Here is a 24,497-nt window from a genome sequence, read left to right as displayed (position 1 = left end):
AACCGAGTGAAACGAAAAGTATTGAGAGACAGTGAAACAGACTCCGATCAATTTTTTGTTAAAAGAAACAGCTACTAATGCCAATACCAAATTGTCAAGAGATCTGCTCACACGGACAAACGTCGCTTCATGGATTTGCAAATAAATGCAGCAGAAGAAGCTCGCAGAAATGATTCCAAAACACTATTCAAAATCACTCGCCAAATATGTGGCAAAACAACACCGTTCCCGGGTCCTGTTCACAATTTCAGTAGGGTCGTTGTGTTTGATATGGGGCGAGTGTGCGACATCTGGAAGAATCATTTCTGTGTGGTCCTTAATCGACCACCTCCCTTGGACTTATTCGATATTTGGGCAGAGACTGCTTAAATAAACATCACTAAAGCACAATATTTGAGTTTGTCCAAATGTTCATAGACAAAAGACTGGATTTCACCCCCTTATATTGTAATGAAACCAACTGGTCCAAGAAGAAGTTTAAAAATTGAAAAATGGTTTTCAGGCGTTGCCTAGTATGTGAAATAATTCAGTCAGATGAATCTCTTCACAAAAATAAAGGTTTCAGCTCTTTAACTTCACTAAATTATCGTTAGCATGCAGTTAAATAAAGCATTATCGACAAAATTAAGAAAGGTCTTTTGCGATGGTTCGGTCATGTGGAGCGAATGAATTATGAAAGGCTAAAAAGATTTATGATGCGAATGTGTCTGGTTGTAGAAGTCGAGGAAGGCCGAGAAAGACATGGCATGATCAAGTACAACAAATTCTTGAAAGTGGTCATGTGAAAAGTCGGAATAATCGACGTGCGTGCATGAGAAGATGTATGAATGTGAAGGAAGCAAAGGAAGTGTGCCAGGACAGAGTGGTGTGGCGTTCTATTCTCTCTGCCTACCCCTCCGGGGAAATGGCGCGATGGTTAGTTAGTTAGTTAGTTAACTTCACTAAAATCAACAGATGGAAGAATTGAAGAAATATGGATGTTCAAACATAGGCAAAATGGTGAATGTTACACAGTGTGTAAAGTGGCCACTTAAACCAGTCAATGACAGGTCATAAGTAATTTGTTAATCACTAAAGCAGCCAATATCCTTGACCATTTTTTAGCCACTGATGAAATCAGCAAGGTAGTGAAATGCCTAAAGAACGGAAAAGTGGCGGATGAAGATGAAATAAGTCCCGAGCTGATACAAAGTCGTATGGAAGCAATTGTTCAGCTTCTCCACACTTTATTATCAAAAATCTGGTATGAATAACGTTGTCAGAGGGATTGGATAATTATTGCACTTTACAAGAAAAGCGATTCTTTAGAGTGCAAGAACTACCGCGGAATAATTTTGCTGAGCATTCCTGGAATGATTCTTGAACATATAATCTTGAGCACATACAGGGAAGATTCTTGAACACATAATCTTGGGCACAATACGAGCTCTTGTACTGCAGATTCTGAAAGTCAACCAAACTGGTTTTATTACCAGTAAGTCGTGTGCGGGTCATTTCCATTGCATAAGATGCATTTTTCAACAGAGCAATGAAATGGACTCACCCCTTACGTGTTGTTTCATTGACTACGAGAAAGCATTTGATAGTCTGCATCGACCATCCCTTTGGAAAATTCTCAATGCGTATGGTATTCCTCTCAAGATTATTGCTGTCATAAAAGCGCTCCACATATATAGCAATTGTCGTGTGAAAATCGGCAGCTCTTTGACTGATTGGTTCGGAGTCTTCACTGGAGTAAAGCAAGGCTCCGCCTTTGCACCGTTCTTATTCATCATACTAATGAATTTTATCTTATGCGAATCAATGCCACCTGATCGAGGCATAAAAGTGAACCCCGCTTTAAAGCTATGTGACTTGGAGTATGCAGACGATGCAGTTTTTTTTTTAAGTCTGTTGGTGATTTTCAAGAAATTGTTGACCAACTGCAGGAAAATTCAACTCGTCTGGGTCTTAATATTAATCCAAAAAAAAAATTGAGATTATGTGCAACAAATCCTGTCATGACACTGATCAGCCTCTTTATAATAATGGACAGATAATTGAGAATGTGGACAGCTTTAACTACTTGGGAGTCCACATAACTGAGAATGGAAGCATGCACAAAGAGCTCACAACCTGCCTTAGAATTTCTGAAGCAACTCCTTTTATGATATGAGGAGAAAATATTATTGTAAGTTCTTTTATAATGCGTATATAATTTAAATGACGCAAATAAATGTTTCAACATAAGTTGTGCCCATTAGGGTATTAATGAAACAAAAATATAAGTAGATTATGAGTATTAATAAATAAATAAAATACAATATAATAATATTATTCATGTTTTTTGGACGATCGGTAGAAAAAAGCAATTGTAAAATTAATTACCAGGAAAAAAGGTATACTATTATGTTTGACGCATTTCGTATTGTATAAAGTAGGTAGTAATTTGTTTTTTTTTTGCATTTTTTATAATTGATTCACCATTTCGTTTGTAATCTTCTAGAAATCGCGACGCGAATCGCACAAAAAGCGTGTAGTTTAAAACCATGATTGATTTTACCATTTCGTAGCTAGTATAATTTATTTTCGTCAAATAAATTGCGCGTCAATTAAAGTAATTGTCTGTGAATTCGATCAATTGTTTTATGCTTCATAACGATAAGGACCCCATTCACGGAACGATTTGAAAGGTACATAATGAACGGAAAAAAGTATTTTTGACTTTATACGGGGTGGTAATTTTAAGGTAGGATTACATAGCTGTGTCGTGATGTGTTGTGGTGAGTTGGAGAGCTAACTGCCGCATGTCGTGGCGTCTCGACACATCACACTAGAGCGTTGTAATTCTGTCTATACAATATCCATAGAAGCGCTAGCGCTTATGCGTTAGATAAAAACTATACGATAACTATTTAAACATATATTTATTCCATCTGCCAGACAGTAGCACTAACTTTGCACAAAACTATTTCCTCCGTCGTTCTTGCTCAAATAATATTTATTTTTTTGTTTATTGACATTTATTTATTTATTTTTACATAAACTGCATAAATTGCCTATAACATATTTTGAACCCGTATATAAAAATATACATATATAAACATACATAAATACATAAAAAAATGATAAAAATGCATAGCTATAACAATAGTAACTTGTAGGTAAATACACATAAGCAACCAAAAATATTAACGAAATATATTCATAAATATGAAAAAGCATAAAAGAAAAACATTTTTAAAAATAAAGATAAGTTTAAGAAAGATAAGCTTAGAAAAAAAGAAATCAGACATGTTTTATAACTATAAAGTCCAGAACCAAATATATCAGCCTTATCCTCAAACTGATTACCATATCTATGGAGCTTAGAGATAGGCGATATATTTAACATGCCCCTTAATTTATTTAAATAAATAACAACTCATTATATCTGGCTGCAATACACTCCCACTTGCTTTTGTCTCATTGTTTACAGCTTTTTTATTTAAAACACCCAATACACGATTTTATTATAGAACAATTTTATTTTTTATGTTCCAACTTGTTGGAAAATTCCATGTTAAGTCGGGACTGAGTTAAAATTAACGCGTTTATAAAAATAATTCAAAAGATATAATAAAAATTTATGCATATCAAAAATACACAACAAATAAGTTATTTCATCATATATGATGTAGCAAAGTAAAGATCATATAATATTTAATATTTAATAATTTCATAATTCAATTTAGTAATTAATTTTACTAGTAAAAATTAAAATTAAATAATAATAGTAATACATTTAGATGGTGGAATTTATAATTTGGTAAAAAAATGATTAAATGATTAAGAAACTTAGCTGGTCGGTCTTTCAACATTATCTTTAGTTTATAAGTTAATCATTATCGAGTGTGTGTTACAATATAAAATAATTATCGTCATAAAATAAATGACAAGAAATTTACGCGAACTTTGAAGGCTAAAGATCTAAGCATTAATACTTTTGTGAGTTCCCTGACATTTTGTGATCAGATCGAACAGTCTGTAGTAGTTTATTAAAGATGTTATGATTCATCCTGCGTACTGCCAGGGTTTTCTGTGCTGAGAATTTTTCAAATTCAATCATCTTATAGTGGAGAGGGTTCAAAAGTATTTTTTTAGATCTCTCTACATAAGGGAGTGCGGTTATTATCCATGGCTCTATTCCACTGAGTTTCTCCAGGGTATACTTGGTTACAACAGTTTAAAAACCAGAAGGGATGTGAATCTATCAACCCAATTATTTCAATTGTTGTGCGGTACTGTCGACAACCCCGAAATTATACGGAGTATTAGCTACTTTAGACAGCGTCAACATAGACTGTTTCACATTTCAACATATATGACCAACCTGCTAATGTTTATGTCTGTTGGAAGGACTACCTCCATTCTGAACAATATGACTTTGGATATTAATATTTTTTTAGTCTCTTAGTGAGATTTTCGTTACAAAATTCTTTTATTTTTTCAATGAAAACGTATAATTTAAACTTGCTATAATGTAACGGGCGACCGAGACACGGTATTTTTATAAAATAAAATAATAACAAATGAGTATTATGATTTTTGTCATTCTTGCTAGTCATTGGTCTACCACCCTTGTCGACAAGATACTCTATAAACGTAGATAAAGAAATGTACCCAATTGGTCGTGGTAAGGGGAATCAGACCTAATTTCCATAGTAATTTGTCCAAGGACACTCAGGTCAGGCGATTACACTCTCCCAGCTTCCAGCTGATTGAGACCAAAGCGCCGATATTGTTTTATTAAACATGGCAATATTGTTTTTACTCTATATCATAAAATAATTTCAATGCTTTTGTAGGGTTTCTCCAATAATTTCAGGTTTTTTTTTATAAAAAGAAAATCCATGCATTCTAATGATTGACACCAATATTTCAATTTTCGGGGCCATTTTCAACAAGCTGTAAATAACTCACTATTAAAAAATGGGAATCAAGTTGGGGTAGAGTTGGGTTCGAACCTTGAACCTCTGATCCAGGAGTCTGCAACACTTGCCACAGGATCACAACCTGAGTCATGTTCAATCAATTTAATCCCAGCCATTAAAACTTCACCTCCCTCTTTTCTAAACTCATTTAATTTATTTATTAAAAAACCGTTTAAAATATACAAAAAAAAAAAATACTTATGGTATTAATACATTTTATACTTTTAATAGTCAAATATTTCAATTCTGGGATCATTTTCAACGAAATATAAATAGCTCATCATTAGAAAATGAAAACCAAGTTAGGGTAGAGTGGGGTTCGAACGTCGGACCACTATGATCCGTGAGTCCGCAACACTAGCCACGGAACCACAACCCGATTCAACAACGTTACTACATAGCAGAAACGTAAACGGAGAATAGATGTTTTCGAGATGTAGTGTTGAATGAATACAAAGTGTTTATTAAACCCTGTCACATTCAAAACCACGATGATCAATATGAGCGAAAAGACATATTGGCACATGAAACGAAATTTTTAAAACGAATAAAATTTAAAAAAATATAATATCAGCCTGTTAACTTGTTCACTTAGAATTTTATTCAGAATTTAAAACAAACAATTACACTCTACTATGAAAAGAGGAGAGTCGGTGGGAAGGAAACAAAAAAATAATGGAACAACTTAAACATTTAGATAGTGACATTTCAATCTTGATTTAAATATAAATACAGAATCTCCAACATACGGCGGTTGTATCGGCGCAGTGGTCCATGAAACCTGCCCTGAATGGGGTCTAACGAAGCTATTCCTCGCACGAGATGCGGGTTACTGACTACGAGCGGTAGTCGCACCGCTCCTACCGGCTACAGGCAACAGCCAGAGAGGTCTCGCCCCCCCGTTTGACAAATCAGCTGATATTTCCAGTTCCCGGTTCCCAAGACCCATGGCCTCGTTAGTTCGGATCATTATTGACGACTGGCGCTGGGAGGCAGGCGAGGAGAGCAGATGAGCATCGTTAGCGAAATGTTAAAGACGTCATTAATGGGACGAACAACGTTTTTGAAGGTTTTAAGAGTTCCCCGTGTAAGTGGACCGGCGTTTGTAACGACGTTGGTGCAAAAAGGCGTCGTTACCATCTCGCGTAATATTTATACAGTTGGAGAAATTAACATGATTAACCATGATAGAAGGTCGTGCGCGCGACCCTTTATTTTTTTGTAATTATATAATAAACAGGCCAATATTGAATATTACTAAATAACAATAAAACAATTTTCTTCCTGTTTTTTTTTTGAAAATTTTTCCCAATAATCTTAAACTTAAAATCCTGCTGAATTGTCACATCTTGTCAACGGGTTCTTATATATTGTTTCATACTTAACCTACGTTAATAATTATTTCATTTGAAAAACATAATATTTTACACCATATTTTATATTTGATTATATTATGACAAATTAAAACTATCAGTTATTCAAAAAACTTTTTCCATTAGCCATAATTTGATCATGCGTCTCACTCATGTATTTAACTCACTATTCTAGATATAGTTTGGTAATATGCTACATATTTTAGGTATACTGATTTGCTGTGTCTTTTTGCCATATGTGCATGTATTTAGGAACAGCTAGCCCTTCCATACTAGTAAATCTGGGCTGGTATTCTGAGCGGATTTGTAAATACGCGTGAAAAAGTCGTTTTCTACGAGCGCTTTTAACGCGTATTTACGCGCTAAATATACGCTAACAGAGCGATCTCTTTACGCGCAATTCCGTTCAGAATGATGATGATGATGGGAAGATAAGGACGTCATACCAACCATGACGGTAAAGTTGAAGATAAATTCTTTCGAGCGATTACCGACGCCCCACCATCAAGTTTTGATATAAGTACATCGGTTTGTATCGACGGGTCTAGAACCCCTCGATACATTTATCTACGCATTGAAAGTGACAACAATTTTGTTTCACCGAGCAATTTTTTCCTCTCATTACGGTTTAGTTAAATTTTCAATCGTTCTGAGCTTGGTAATTTTTTTCCTAAAAACCTATTTTACATATGAGAGAGAAAAAGGTTTATTTTGAAGTGGAATTAAATTCCGACATAACTCACAGTTTTGAAAATGAGCGGCTAGATGTAGTGGCTAGACTGGCTAAATGCTGCATTTTTAACATAGAAGAGCATCTAGCCGTAAAATGTTACCACTGTAAAAAATAAATTTAATTATTTTATTTTTTTCATCTGTTTTACTATCTTTCTGAGTGTACGTATCGAGAGCCGCCTTGTAATCGATCAGTAGGAAAATAGAGACGATCGTTATGTATTCCGTCTTGGTAAATGTCAAAAGTCTATCTAAAATATATATTTGAACTACTTTAAACGTTAATGTTGGCTAGAAATTACGCAGCGTTGACTTATGACTGCGGTAACTTAAACATGTTATTTATTGTTCATCGTGATTGCTCAAATGCTTAGTATGTTTTTAAGCACGTCGATAGTTATTTGTGATTGAGCTACAAGTGTTGTAATCATGTACCAATTTGTGTTTATACTCGGGAGTATAAAATTGGTGACAAAAAAAGTTGTATCAAAGTAAAGCCCTAACTGATATTTACAGATTTCTGCAAGAATGATATAGAAATATTGTGTAAAAATTTTATTTGAAAAATATTACATATTTTACCATATTTTATATTTTAATATATATTTTTATGATTAGATTATATTATTCGATTATTAAATTATCCTCAAAATATTTCATATACTGCCATATTTCTGATTCTTCATTTATTTTTTATTACGGAACAATTTCAGACAACTGGAGACACCTACATACTAATATTAGGTGCAAGTGGTGTGCCTTTGGACCACTATTTATTTGTTTGTTAATTTTTTTCCCGTATGTTTACAGAGATAGATAGTTTTTGTTTCTGTTTCATATTAATAATTTTATTTCCTATAGTTCACTAATTTTTAAAATGCTATAAATAGTACCCATTTTTTTGTCGTGATTTTCACAAAATGTACACACATGTGAGTGTAGCTGTGGACACGTGGAAATAAAAATAGCTTTTGACTTAAAAGAAACAACAGTTTTTTAAAAAACAATATTGAAAAAATACAAATATCAAAAAAAATAGGTAAGTAGGCACATAAAAGAGTAAGAACAAGGAAACGAATAAGACAGAATTTTTGGTTTGGACGTAGTTATAATTTATATAATTCTTCACAATCGAATGAGTTGGTTAATTGATACTAATTAAATTGAGTTAATTGATTTTCTAATATATATGTGGTTTTTATATTTTTAATAATTGTCTCGCGATATTGTTATAAAAACTGCATATTAATTCATGTATAAGTCGGGAATCCATCCCAAATTTCCATGTTTGTTTGCTAAACGTGCTAACCGCAGCCACGGAGTTGACAAATGTAAGCGGCTTAATGCGCTTGAGCAACTAGAAAATACATATCTAAAATGCAAATTCACTTTCAAGCCGCAATTTGAACAATCTGTTTCCTCCCCCAAGGAAATAATTTCCTCCTGTACCAAACTCAAAAATAAAAGGAATGTCTTGTTATTTAACGAATCCTCGTTCCATCCGTTGTGTGTCGTTAGTTTAGTTCGGTAACGAGGCGATAGATGGCGGTCATTAAGGGAAGGGGGCTGTAAGGCCGGGGGTAGGTCTAACGAGACACCCCCTCAGCCTACGATTTCTCCCGCCCCGCGGGATTCACCCCGCCCCTGGCCCTCATTTGGTTCATTCATAAACCCGAATCAGAGGAAAAGGAGATTTAACGGGAAATTATTCGTACGAATGTAGAAACATACTTGTACATGCACAAATGTATATTCGTAACGTGTTTTTTTTCTCTAAATAATATGCTGATTGCTCGTCGTACGCATTATTTTTAATTTTTTAAAATGGTTTATGCCTTCAACAAAGTATAAAAAATATAATCAATATAAACGAAAAATTTCATTGGCGAACATGAAGAAAAAAATTATAAACACAATCTTACTTACACTTAATGAAAAAAAAAATTTTTTTTTGCACCACAATATTGTGAATCTAGAAAAAAATGACATAAAATAGATGTTCACGTAAATGATGGACGAAAAACTGAAATTGAATCTGTTAAATACCTAAGATCAACAATAGACAGACAATTAACATGGAAGATTCATATCAACAATTTAATTAACCAAAGTGGCGAAATTAGAGTATTTTTTTAATAATCAAAAAATTTATTCCAAAAACGGAAAATTTTCAAACATATGAAGCCTATGTAAAAACTTAAATATATTATATGAAACTACTATGGGGAACAGGAAATCAATATGACATAAACAGACTACAAAGACAGCAAAATAAAATATTAAAGTTTGACCTTCTCTATCTAACAGGAACTAGAGAACTCTTTAAACGAACTAGGCAATTCAATATAATTAAACTCTTTAAACTAGAGTCATTTAATTTTTTTCTTAAATTAGCCACTGATGTAATTGTAGACGAAGAACTAAAACTAAAAAAAATGTAGTAAACATAGACACAATACGAGAATATCAGAAAAATATCATATACAACCTTCTAAAACGAAACAAGGACAGTCGAGACTAATAAACCAGGGACTGAAATTATACAATAAACTACCAGACAAAACTAAAAAAAAGACTCATAATTATTATCAACAGAGTATGAATAAAAAAATGTCCATAACGTAATAATCCGTAAGAGTTAATAAATAAATTTTCAAATAAAAAAAACATTTGAAATCATATTGTTTGCATTCAACACAAAATCACATAATAATGACGGCCTCCGTGGTTTAGTGGTTAAGACGCTTGAATTACCCACGGAAGGTTCCAAGTTCAATATGGAAATATCACAAACTACAGATACCGATAACAATATATGAAAAGCCGACAGATGTCATGTCGATGTCATCAGAAATCCGCGACTGGACGAGACTACTATTTTCTGTGATAAGCTCTAAGAAAATAAAACCACAAACAACTTTGTTTTAATTCAAGCATTCAAATTCAAACATGTCTGAGGGCTAAGTTGAAAAATAAGAGGGAACGTGTAGCCAAGGAACATTATTCGTACTACTTGGGTACAGAGAACGCGCCCCTTAATGAGGACGTTTCAAACAAACAAATTGAACGAATTGTTCTCAAGTCAAAGGCGGGGGTTCGCGGTGATTCTCGGAACCTTTTGACGCGCCGCGCCGCCAGTAATTGGAGACAGTGATGGGAAGAATCATTAATAAGAAAAAATCATAGACGCGATTAGCAGTTATTCGCATAACGAAGATGGCCGTTTAACGCCACTACTGTGTTTTTAAAAATCTGATCACGAAATACGCTCATTTGCATGCCATATCTTCGCTTCTTAAATTTGTTTTTATCCCACACATCTATCTCAATAATGCGATCAAAATTACGGAATTCTGTTACTAAATTTGAAAAATCATCAAATGGTCCGTTGTGTTAATAAGGAAATTGAGTGTTTTTATTTTTTTATTTGTCAATAGACTATTAAACTAAGCCAATTTTTTTTTCAATTTTTCTATATATCGTATTATCAGCGCTATGATTTTTTGAAGATTTGTATTTCTGAAATTAGTCCGCGTGTGAAGTCTCAAGTTCTCTTCCGTCAGTTCTGCCGATTGGTCTTATGAACTACCGAAAACTTGAAATCTGGAATACTGATTACAGGATCGGGTTTGAATTTGAATCAAGTTGCGATTCCGTGGCTAGTGTTGCGGACCCACGGATCAGAGGTCCGATGTTCGAACCTCACTCTACCCCAACTTGATTCCCATTTTCTAAAAGAGAGTTATGTACAACTCGATGAAAATGGCCAAAAAACAAAATATTTGGGCAAATAATAAAAACAAAAATATTTATTTTTTTTATGTGAAAAAAATATAAATATAATAAAAGCAATTAGTTTACTTAATATTTAAAATGTCAGTATAAGAAATTACTAAAGGGTATTAGACGTAAAAATAGTTTAATTTGAAGTTAATATGTCGATGTAATATTTACTAAGCAAGGAAAATAAAAAAATAAAATGGAAAGTATAAAATTAAAGTCGATCTCTAATCAAACATCATCCGATGAAGAAGAATCTTCATCAGCATCTTGTGACCAATTCCTTTGGAAATCAGCATGCATGGTATGAGTTTTGTTGCCTTTTTATTACGTTAGGACTGAACCAAACCAAAGGATGAATATGGCGTCTCTAGAGCTACTGTTGCTGCATATTGTTCCCTGATATGGGTGAATTACTACTTCGTTCCCGGGGAATCTCAGTATAACCAATCACGGAGAAATGCAGGAATGTCTCGTAAAAAAAAAAAAAAGACAGAAACTAATTCGTAATTTTAAAAATTACGAATACAATTTATGAGTATTGGCAAAAAAAAAATTGTTTACGTATATCGGTGATATACTTTTTTCTCTAAAACCCCGAACGTTTTCATTTTTATTCGCAATGTTAGTATTATTTGCTGTTCTTAAAAACACGAATTCAGAAAAATCGTAAATAATTTCAAAAAAATTCCCTCACATTTTTTTTAACGTGGCAACACAAACTTACATAAATGTTAAATAGGTGCGAAGGTTTTCACGGTCACTGTTATCAATATTACGTATCTTTTTTGGGTGATACCGTGTATGTTGGATTTGATCCAACTTACACGGTATCACCCAAAAAAGATACATAATATTTATTACATAAATGTATTAAAGAATCATAATTTTAGAAAAGAAAAAAAAAACGTTTGTTCTATTATCAAATTTATCAATTTTAAAATACCCGTTAAAATTTAAAAGCGTCATTTAGGTAAATAAAGAAATCAATGATCTGTTTAAAAAACAGTATAAATTACAAAAATGTTTAATATATATAATATATACCTGAAAAAACCGTTACTATTTCGATAAAAATAAATTTGTATTTATTTTATTTATTGAAGGGATTATAGAAGTCGAGGCCTTTACAGGTCTTATGACCCTCCATTGGCTTGCTTAAGTGGTCACTTTACACACCGTATGAAATTCACCATTTTGCCTATGTTTGAACATTCACATTTCTTAAATTCTTCCATGTGTTGATCTTTGTGAAGTCAAAGAGCTGAAACCTTTATCAATCGGGTGACATTCTGACTGAATTGTTTCACCTACATACTAGGCAAGGCCTGAAAATATTATTTGTAAAGTGGCCACTTAAACCAGCCAATGACAGGCCATGAGCCCTATAAATGACTAGACTTCTGTATCCCTTGTATAAAATGTTCATCATCTCTTATGAATGAATAATTATATTAATCACTCTCAAGGAATTGAGTTATTGTCTACAAAATACTAAGAGGACTGAAAATATGGTCATAAAAAACTACATTTTTAAATATTTACTTTCAGACAATATTTCGTAACTTACAAAAATACATCGTGAAACTCATTAAGAACAGTGTAAGCAGCATATTTGTTTTAATTGGACTAATATCATAAGTCGTATAACAGGTTACACTGTTTTGAAACTGACGCCGCAGGCAAACGTCAATTAAAACATAATTCCTTGGTCTTCCGTTGGTATAATATTCATAAAAACCTTCATTATTTTCTTTTTCTTTTCAACATACGAACTAAAGACCGTCTCTTTTTTCAGAAGCTCAAGGGGTTAATTTAACCCTTAGTATACAGGTACACAATGGTGGGACAACTGTGTGCTAATTGGCAACTTTTCAAGACACGTGAATCTTCACTAATTGGTTCGCTTCCGAGACATGCGAATATGCTCTAATTGGGTGTTCTGAGGGAAGCTTTTTTTCTTTCTCTCTACGTGATTCTATTCTAATTGGTTTATATTTGAATCCGTTCGGGAACGAATTCAAACGAATCGTTATTATTGGCTGAATGGGCCATTTAAATAACCACACACGCAGAACGGTCAGAAACGGAAAATAAACCAATCTTTCACATATATCTTAAGCTTATCTCTTTTTCGAAACGAAACCTCATTAACCATTTTGAATTACGGTTTTGTTGTTGTGGGTAACGAATTAATACGTATTGCAAATAAATCATCTGAAAAATAAATATGGTGTTTGTTGTTCATCAAAATATAATATATTTACTCACTAATGAAAACCCTGATTTCATGAGTTTAATCTAATCACAATTGATATTTGATTTGGGTAGAATCTCAAATAGTCGTTTTGACTTTTTAATTAAATAACTTATCATCGTTTTTTAAATCAGTGTTAAACGTTACAGATATTTATTTTTTTTAATCAAATTTAATTTATGTAAACTAAATTTTATTTGCATAAGATAAACATTTATGAACAAAAAAATCGAAGATGCATTTTTAACTTAAAATTATTGAATGTATAGAATGTTAACATTAGTTGTGTCTGTTTATTTGCAAATTTAAAAATGAGCACCAAAGGTATACGTTATAGGTCATTCGAAAGAAAATTTTCCGCTCAACAAGGTTGTGTTTGTCATTTTTTTGTTTGTTTAATATTATTTTATTTGATTACTATGCTTCAAAACAGAATATCAAGTAGACGACAGTGAGCATTTTCGACACCTCCTTGTGTTTGTGTTCAATCGAGGGAATAAAGCTACCAAAGCGGCTCGCGATATTTGAACAGGGTACGGCGATGCTATGAATTATTGACTAATTCGATGTCAAAAATGCTCACATTCGTCTGCTTGACATTCCATTTTGAAGGCTACTAATCAAATAAAATAAAATATATAACGTAAAAGCAAATATTTGGATACATTATTTTTTCTTTTGGTTGATTTTTTTATAATTTAGAATTCAACTATAAAGAAGTACCTAGGTACCGACTTAAATTCAATATTTTCATTATTAATATTCAAATATTGAATTTAAGTAGGTACATAGATACTTTTTTTATGGTTGAGTTCCAAAACATAAAAAAAAAAAATAAATTTAAATGCAAATGTCAAACTCTGCTCTTCTAACAACAGGGGCCCATTTATTTATGATTGCGATTTTCAAAAATGTATTGCATATCAGTTAATATTAGTTTGGTATTACCAATAATCCAGTAAATCTACGTAAATGTGTAGAAATTATAAGGAATTAAAGGAAAAAATCTAATTCAGATCCACAAAAAACGAATGCTGTTAATTAAATTTTTTTCAATTTTTATTTGTATGTAAAAAATAACATCATCACAATTTTTAACTATGAGCATTCTCGTCGAATGCAACCCTGGTAGGTCGATGAATAAAACATTTATGTTCCTAACTTTTTTTTTACATATTAAATTGATAATTTATCAATCTACAAACATGCGCAGCTCAAAGTTCATTGTTATGCAAAAAACTGCAAGTTAATCGGTTAAACCGTTTAGGAGGAGTTCAGTGACATTGAATTTACATAATAATTGTATATATAAAGATTTTCTGCACCACAACACAATAACGTAGAATTTTTTAAATGAGGAATAACTTGTATTTACACAAAAATATATTTATTATTCTAAGTTGATTTTTACGATTCTAACGTCATAACTATCAATGTATATAAAACAAGCCTTTATTTATAATATTTGTGTTTAAAAACAAGCACATCCAAAACGGCTCGCAGTTGGCGTCGCGTCACTTCGACGTCACACGTCATGCCCGCCGAGTGCGCTCCTAACAAACATTGCGTACAAGTACGGCGAACGAAACATTTTATTTTCAGGTAATTCAAAATATGCGTATTGTAACCATTGTAAAAAATTTATCCGATGTCACACGGAAAAAAAAATATACGTTTTATTACAGTCGTTATTTTTTGATTATTTAAAAAAACGCGAATAGACCTTATACCACATGGTTTACTACAGCGGAAAACGCCCAGGTGAGAGGAAAATCGCATTTAATTGTAATCATACCGGGCGGAATCAAACCCGAACCCTCCGTGCGTGAGATGAACATATTATCTCCTACACCTCGGGAGCTGTCAATCGTGTACCCTTCGTTATTTTTCCCCGAAAAAGATTATTTGACAGTATTTCGGCAGATAAATATAATCAACAATATTTCGAGTTTGTCTAAATTGTTCTTTGACAGGATTTGGATTCATCCCCTTTGCGAGTTATAAATATTAACAAATTACAACAAACACGAAGAACATTGTATGTAAGGGAATACAGAAGTCTAGGCATTTACAGGGCTCGTGACCTGTCATTGGCTGGTTTAAGTGGCCTCTTCATGTTAAACAGCGTATTTTTTTTGTGAATGAAGAAATGATTCTGATTTTTTTTAATTTACATAATACAGTTAGTTTTTTTTACAGGATTAACCCGCTAAGCCTCTGTTTATAGACTTAACTCAGGTGCGAAAGAAGGGATATGGAAAGAGATTATGAAAAATACACCACAACACCCAGACCTATTGAGAAAAAATCTTTCTTGAATTTTTTTATTGCAACTGGCGGGAATCGAATCCGCGACGCCGGTTTCACAGTTAACCATTTAACCAACTGCGCCACGGCGCCTGTCAAGTTTGATCAACAATATTTTGATTTCGTCCAAATTTGTGTAGAAAAAGACTTTATGCGTTATCAAGATTAATATATTACAACAGAGATGGATAACATCTTAAAGAAGGGAATGTGGAAGTTTAGGCATCTACGGGGCTTATGTCATTGGATGATTTAAGTGGCCGCTTTATACAATGTGTAAAATTTCCCACTCTGCCTATATTTGAACATTTATATTTTTCAATCTCTTGATTTTTGTTAAGAATATAGTCCTTGCCTATAAAGATTTAGTCAAACTTAAAACACTGTTGATAAAACCGGCTGGTCCAAGAAGAAGGACAAAAATTTAAAACAATTTTCACGCATTGTCCAGATTGTAGGTAAAATAGTTTTGTTAGAATCTCACCCGCATTAATAAAGGTTTCAACTCTTTAACTTAGCGAAGTTCAACATTTAGAAGAAGTGAATGAATATATTCAAATACGGGAAGAATTGTAAATGTTACACAATGCGTAAAGAGGCTACCTTGCCAGCTTAACCAGCTAATGACAGATCATAAGCTCTTTAAATGCCCTTCTGTAAAATGTTCTTTCATCTCAGTCAAAAAGGTAATGTTTATTTGCTGAATTTTCGATGAATTGTATAATTCCATATTAAATTTTTGAATATTTTTGGTTACAGCTATTTTTACCTACAAAGGGATTATTAAATTAGGAACTTAATTTTATTTTTGAGAGATATTAAAGCTTTGGGAAAACAATTGGGCATGTCAAATCTTAATTTTAAGTAAACCGAATAAATAATAGAGATAAAATATTAATTTCGTAACTGTCACAAATGTCTACTGGGATTGGGAACAAAACGGCACTTGGCAGTTTGTGTTGACAGGTGGCGCGCTGATTACGCGCGCAAACCACGTGGTTCCCCCCACCGAACCCCCCAACCCCGCAATAATTCGTTAGGGTGGATCTTCCACCCCTACTCACAGAGTTCGGAGTTGGTGCAGGGGCGGAAAATAGTAAATTGCTTCACACAAACGAGATGGTAAACATTGAAGATGGGTGGGTAAGATGATGGGATCGATTGAACGTTAAAAGTATAACATATTTCTTTATATATTTTTTTTTTGTTTCTTACCCTTTTTGATTTAATTGGTACAAATGTAACTAAAAGAGACACCTTTTCCTATTGCAGACCATAAAGGTAAATTATTACGAAAAAGTAAAAAAAAAAACAAAATCATTTTTAAACTTCAGAACAGGGACTGTGAACGTGATACAAAAAAACATCTTTATACTAAAACCTTATATCGACCTTATCAGGAATCGAACCTTACACGATTGAAAATTGTACATTGTATCTTACCGCGTTTACATCTGCACTTCAAGGCAAACAGTTTTATTCATTTTTTGTAGTCTATTGAAACTATTTTTTCAGTACTCTGTGCTTTTAACATATTTTTTATAGCCAGTAGTATTGTTGGAAGAAACCCCTAACATATTTTATCTGCGCATATATCGAGATATTTAATAATAAAAATGGAATTAATATGCAATTTTGGTCTATTTAAATTCAATAACTATTGCTTTTGAATAAATATTGTCCAGTTATTTAAATATTTTCATACCTTGACATGTACTTGCATTGCAAAAATAAAATATAGGAAATATCTAAATTGTGTACAAAAAAACACTGCTCTACTGCCATGATTCAGGGAAAAAATACGGGAATATGTTTGTAAGAAGAAAAACTCAGACCACGTTTGCTCTTGAAAAAATGAGTCTTAGTCTGAGATAAATTTGGCTTGAAAATAACACAGTTGATCTTAAAAATGGAATTTTCAATCTTAATTCTACATTTTACATAACGAAGACTTTGGTTTTTTGGAAGCAGTTGGTTTTTTAAATAAAATAAACAATATTGCAGTGCAAAAAACACATTTTCTTGTATATATATAATGCCAACCATGTCGAGAATCGAATTTGAGACCTCTCACGTAGAATGAAAACTGGTCAACAATCTCAATTTTACGTTTTGTAAAAAAATGTGTTCTGCATCATGTATTTTCTTACTGAAAAGAAAAAAACGCATTAAAATTATAATATCATCAATTTAGAGGAAACAGATATACATTATTACAAGCAGACGAAATCTTACAATATTCATGTGTGTCTTAAAGCCGTACATTTCCCTTTTGGTCTTTGATTGGATTTCACTACGATATGACGAAGAAGCAATTAAAGTTCCGTAATGAACTGGGAACTTAGCTAAACTTAGATTGTTTAATTAATTTACTAATGCATCTTTCGTGTTCAAATTTATCATTTTCATCGTTCTATTCGCACCCAGTGGCGCATAAGACACTGCATAGACGAAACAAATGCAGAGTAGTGCGATCGGTCTAACGTTTCAGGGCCTCGATTATGATGGGAAGATAAAGACCTTGACGGTATAGTTGAAGATACTACCGACACCCCACCATCAAGTTTTGATGTAAGTACATTGGTTTATACCGACGGGTCTAAAACCCCTCGATACGTTTATCTACGCATTAAAATTGTCAAAAATTTTGTTCCAACGATAAATTTTTCCTTTAATTATGATTTATTAAAAATTTTAATCGTTTTGAGGTTGGCACTTTTTTTCTTAAAAGCCTATTAACAATATGAGAGATAAATAAGTAAATTTTGATGTCGAATTAAATTCCGACATAACTGTCACTTTAATAAAACGAACGCCTAGATGTGAAAATAATGTATACCGTCTCGATATATATAGATGAAGATAGCGTTCATAATCGAGGCACAGGTGCCAGTCCAGAAACAATAAAATGTTGCAGTTCAAAAAATCTTCAAAGTCATTAATTCACGTCCACCCTGCCAGGAATCAAACCCGGGATCTCAAGTTTTGTGGGCAAACGCGTTAACCGCTACATTAACTCGTTGCAAAATAATGAAGGAGAATACATTATTGACTAATTTGTTTTTTTTCTCTTCATTTGGAATAAACTAGAAACAATCTATAAAAACTCCAACATCATCATCATTCCCTTTCTGCACATAATGGTGTATAGGGCACTGCATCGATACATCATTCGCAGCGTATCTTGGTCATTTTTGTTACATTAAGGTAAAATGATCAGGCTTGCGATTCAGGTACCAGTCCAGGGGCTATGAAATATTGTAGGGTAAAAACATCCTTTAAAATCAATATTTCATATCAATCATGGCGGGAATCCCGAGACCTCTTGCTTGGTAGGCGAACGCACTGACCACTACACCACGATGCCGACTATATAGAATTATTACTGTATGGCACCGTGACTAATAACAACAACAAATTAGTCAATAATGATGATTATCTTATTATTATTGTGTTTCTTATCATATATATTATTTATGATGATATACTCATGTCTCTGTGTCAAGTAATTACTCGTCCTAACTCAACACAGGACTTTTAGACCCATGCAGTTGGGACTTATGTCTCAAATAATGTGTTATAAACTGCCTTTAAGTAAACTAATAAATAAATGTATTTTCCTTCATTATTTTGTAAATAATTCATGGCATTTTCACCGTTCGCTGCGCAAATACGCGAGCAGCTTTGCCAGCTTTATTTCCTTAATTGAACGTACAGAAAGTGGTGTCGAAAATTATCACTTTCGTCTACTTGGCATATCATTTTGAACGCTTGTAATCAAATAATATAATATATATCTGCAACATAAAAGCAAATAATATATCTTTTATAGCAAAATCACCTAAAATATATAAAAATGTAAGCGTAGCGCAAAACGTAGAAATAGAAAATAAATTCGACAAGAAATTAAATAAACGATTCATGCTAAACAATTTATTAATCTTATTAGTCACATCCATTCACTCGCCACGTTTTGTGTTTTTTTTTTATTTACAAATAAATGCCTCGTTGTCTTTCATTTATTTATTTTTTAATCTAATAAATTTATATCGATATACGCAATAGTCCTTTTGTGTAGAGGATACGATAATATTCCTAACCTTTTCAAAAAAGTTATCCATTTCTGTTGAAACATCTGTCAATCTTCCGTCTTACCGATCTGAACATCCCAAAAAGTTAAATATAACATTCGTTGATAAAGATTTGGGCGTACTTTTGAGTTTTTTTTAAACTGTCAATATTTATTACAATTTATATTACATGAAAATATTTGAAATATTTTGAAGTGTCTTTTTTATTCATAATTATTTATAGATTGCCTACAAATATTTCAAATACACAAAAATAAATGCGTTGTAAACATATGATATGAGTAACGGTGAATTAATTAAACTCAGCTTTTGATTAAATATGCTAAACTTTACATTAGTAAACATTAAAAATAAATTGTAAATACATCCTTAATTGGTTTTCTTTTAAAATAGGTATATAAGAAGCTGTAATTAAATCGAGTTTCGTCGTTATTATTTTATTGTTTTCCATACAAAATGTGTTATTAATTATACGAAAAATCCAGAAAACGTGACTTGAGCCATGAAAGGGGAGCGTTGTGTGGAGAAGTGAACCAACTCAATATACGTCATTATTGTACATAATATGTATGTATGGATACGTGTGTTATTTTAATTAAGTCTTGTACGCCAGAACTTCTCTTAATTAGTGTGTATAAATACTTTATTATAACGATGGGGTGGAGGCTTTTAGATTTAATTATGAACATGCATATTGCGTATTGTATTTTAAGAAATTATTTGATTAAAAAAAAGCGGGTTTACTTATGAAGATAAAAGTGGACGCGACAAAAACTCTTCAAGATAACGTAAATTATAAAAATGATGCATTATTTTTATAGAACAAAAAAAATATTTAAACTATTTACTGCATAAAAAAAAAAAAATTACCTTTTTTAAAACTTTTTTTTAGGTGTATATTTATTCGATTAAGTTTTTCTACTGACAATTCTTGGTGGAACTGCATTTGAATTATAGTAATAAAAATACATATTTAGTTTTATTCCATTTTTATTTATAAATTTTTACTAGTTACCGGGTTTTGTCGTAACTAACATCGTCAGACTGGTGCACCAGTAATAAAAGTGGAATAAAACTATATACGTATTTTTTTATTTTTATAAGCATAATTTTTCGATAATATTTTATAATCATCGTAAAATAAATAGGAAAAGATTAATTATTAAAGTACATTTTGATAAAAAAAGCTTGTATAGCAAATCGGTCGGTAGGAAAAAAAAAAGTGGTTAAAGACACAGTTGTTTGATATTTACTTTATTATAATGAATAACCACAAATTTCTGTTTTTTTTGTGTTTATATATTTTTTTTATAGTTTATATAAAAGCAAACACAATATCATGTAGAGAAGAAAATTTTCTAACTTTTACCAGTATGTTTTTTTTGTGTTCATTTTTAAATTTGAAAAAACAATAATATAAAACAAATAATTTATTTAGTCTCCCAGTGAAATTTATAAATAAAAGTGGAATAAAAAAAAACATTTTTTTTATTTATATTATAACTAATATATAATTTTAATACGATTATCTTATAAATTAAAAATACTTAGTTCACTTCTACTTATTGATTTTAAAGATTAGCGCACTCGCCTATCACGCAGGATGTCTCGGGTTCGATTTCTGAAAAGGTCAACATAATATATTGATTTTACACAGCAAAATTTCATTGTCCCTGGATTGGCACCTTATACTCTTGCCTCCATGTGTCGCGATGACCGAGTTACGCTGCATTTTGTTTACCGATACAGTGCCCTATGCACAACCGGGTGTGGACAGAAGCAAGGTGAGATGAAACGAGTAAAAATAAAATAATGAAATAAATATTTCTGGGTAGTTAATACGCTATTCCCAATTGGGAGAAACATGAGAGAAAAAAAGGCAGTAAATTTGCGGTCAGCTCCAATACTACATCATTTTGAGTTGTAGCCTTGATTATATAAGGAATAATGGATCTGTCAATAGTGGATCATAAAAAAGGACATTAAGTATGAAGTATAATAGGAAGATAGAATTTTGTTTCATCTCCCATAGAATAACATTAAATGTTGCGGGCTTGGCAAATATTAAACGAAGTTTCTTTTGGAGTTGGGGCGTTATTGCCTAACATTAAAACATGTTTGCAGTACGTACGTATAAAATATGTTACAAACATTGTTTTTTTCTTTTCTTTTTATATCAATTTCTTTATATCTGTAGGTATAGTAATTACCTAAGTAGTACTTTAAAATAATAATATGTCTATTTAAAAAAGTATATTATTTAGTGTTATACGAAATTATTTTATTATAAATTTTAGATTTGAAACACTAAATTTGTGGTTATTCATTTTAATAAAATAATTCATTTTCATGAATTTCATTGTTTTAATTTCTTTATAAATATGTATTTTTTAATGTTATTTTTTTGTAACATGTTCAAAATATACCTATTCCAAAATTTTTATTTTATCAATATTTTTATACCTTTTTATATAATTTAAATACTGTTTATCTTTTCAGACTTCTTAATTTAAAATAGCTGTTAAAATCAATTGTTTTAAATGCTATATTTTTTTTAATGTTATAAATTAGTCAACGTATTTGCAACTAATATGTTAAAGAAACAATGTGCCGTTTATGTAAATTAAAAAAAAAATCTTTTCATCTATGCCATGCTTAAGATACACAAACATATATCTCAAAAGAGACCGATTGATTTTTTGAAATGCGAATGTGGAAGACTAAGCTTATCTAGGTATATCTTACAGCAGAGACGGAATCCATGATTTTCTGTTGAATAAATAGAAAAAAATACAGCAAATAAACACAATTTAGTTTCATTGTGACTGTCTGTGTCCGGGCGGATAAAACATAATGTGTGTAATAGAACCAGAATCCTGGACACGTATTTTCGAGGGGATGGCTACTCTCAGGTAAAAATATTTTTTTAAAACCACCTTTAAAAACAAAGAAATATTCATTTTTAAAGATGGTTTACCCTAAAGTATTTCATTGTCTTGGACTAGCACCTCGTCTACTTAGCCGTTCTGTAGCAGCTGATCGAGATACGCAGCTTTTGATTTAAAAGTTCAGAGCCCTTTGCACCATCGAGTGCGAATAAGGGTTTGATGATAATAAGTAAATAAAAAAATAACGTCATCGATAGTAATTATCGTTTCCCGATCCTCATTTAGTGGTGCATTTACAGCGGTAAGTCTTACGCTTAAATGCATATAATACGAACTTGACATAAATTATAGATAACATTTTTGAGCTAAGCATTTAAAGAAATTGTGACCTGTCTCTGGCTGGTTTAAATTATCATTTTATGTATTCACTTTATTCCATTCTCAAATATATTCTCCATTTCTGTTGTAACATAAGACATTTCAAGCTTTATAAGATATTTTTAACAGTGAAACAATTATTTTTTTAATTTAACATTATACAAACCGGCATTACTTTAGGATTTTTTAACTTCTGCTTGTCATTTGATACCTCGATTTTTTTACTATCAATTAATTAACGGATTGATATTTTGTAATTTAATTTAAAAATAACAAAATTTGCAAATGCATGAAAAACAAGTATTTTTTTTACCAAAACAAACAATAATGTAACCCAAAAATCATTAAAATATGCAAAACAATTATGTATTTAAAATTTTACACTAGAAGCACTGATTTTTTGTGTGTTTATGGAAATAAAAATCAATACAGTTTGTTTTAATAACCTATTTGAATTTAATTACCGACCGTTTTCGGAGCAACGCGTGCTCTTTTATCGAGGTAGAATTGAGAATTAAACATAAATCCTAATATGTAATTTTCGTTTCAACCCCCCTCGCCCTTCACTCAATACCCCCATAAACACTTGATTTATTACCTCCATATGCATTAGATTTAAGACATTTTAAATTTGTAAAATAGTATTTACATTCAATTCACAGTTATACCTCGATAAAGGAGCATGTGTTGCTCCGAAGCCGGCCAATAATTAAATAAAAAATAAGTGATTCATAACAAAGTGTTTTTATTTTTAGTCTAATTATGTATTAACAACGTGTTTTGTCTGATTAAAATACATTGAGATATTTAATTGTTTCGATGTTTCGACATCAATAAATTTAATTAAAAATCTACTTACCAATTAGTGTTTCCAATTACGTTGTAAGATAATCTTTAATCACAAATATCACTGCACCTTTTTGATTTGTTTACATCCAGGACAGTTAACAGCGTAAACAATTCACTGTTTCTTTAGTACACAGACTGAGTTAGTTTCAAATTAACAAACAATAATTGATTTCCCAAATCACTCGGCACACAGTTTAATTATTGACAATTCAAAGTTAACAACCCGGCAAGTCAGCAAAGTTAACTTAATTAAAATTTAACAACTGCGACACTTCGTCGTATCTAATTTAACTCCCCTCGCATGTGAGATTAATGGCGACACAACAAATTAAATTAAAACAAAGAATTTAATTCGAACTTAAGTTATCTCAATCGCTGTTTTAATTAAGTCGAGAAGCTGGAGGAAGTGTTCGCTTCTACTGCCATAAAATATAATTGCGAAAACAGATATAATTGGACGATAAAAATCACCGCGTGTCAATTTATTTTGCGACAAGTTAGTTTATTTTACTTCCAAGTTTTGCCGAAACATATATCACTATTAGAATCGGAAAATCAAACGAAACTTCCGTGAAGTTTTATTTTTCATGGAACGCACGACCACACTGCGCGGCAATCGTCCCGCAACTGAACCTAAAAGCTTCGTCGGCTTTCCCGTGCGAAGGCTTCTCTTTCGCTCTCGGAGGCTCGACGTATCTGTTTCTCTGTTCCTCGTTCCCGCCAGAACAGAAGCCGCTTGTCAAGCAATAATTACGCTTTTCCCGCCACTCGGATTTTTAATTACATCCAACAAACTGTAATTAGGCGATCGATGGATATTAATGAGATCAACTGCGCGTTTTTCACCCGCTCCGTTCTTCATTATCAAAATACCTACTCGTATCTACTTT

At 32.0% G+C, this 24,497-nt stretch overlaps 1 protein-coding gene across 2 annotated transcripts in view; it reads right to left on the bottom strand.

The window, feature by feature from the left end:
* The window catches only part of LOC148281171 (uncharacterized), a 238,838-nt gene extending 214,609 nt beyond the window's left edge, over positions 1 to 24,229 (bottom strand). Inside the window, exon 1 of one of the 2 annotated variants that reach the window (XM_088227156.1) lies at positions 23,614 to 24,229. The gene's annotated coding sequence lies outside the window, so the exon portion shown is untranslated. The remainder of the gene's footprint in view (positions 1 to 23,613) is intronic. The other variant, XM_088227154.1, reaches the window with a different exon arrangement.
* Between the last annotated feature and the right edge of the window lie 268 nt (positions 24,230 to 24,497).

This window comes from Micrasema longulum, unplaced genomic scaffold, assembly GCF_059751315.1.
Source record: "Micrasema longulum isolate JH-2025_06_02 unplaced genomic scaffold, ASM5975131v1 h1tg000489l, whole genome shotgun sequence".
In the NCBI taxonomy this organism is placed as follows: Eukaryota; Metazoa; Arthropoda; class Insecta; order Trichoptera; family Brachycentridae; genus Micrasema; species Micrasema longulum.
Note: the sequence above shows the minus strand (reverse complement) of the source record. Positions and strands in the feature narration are given on the sequence as shown.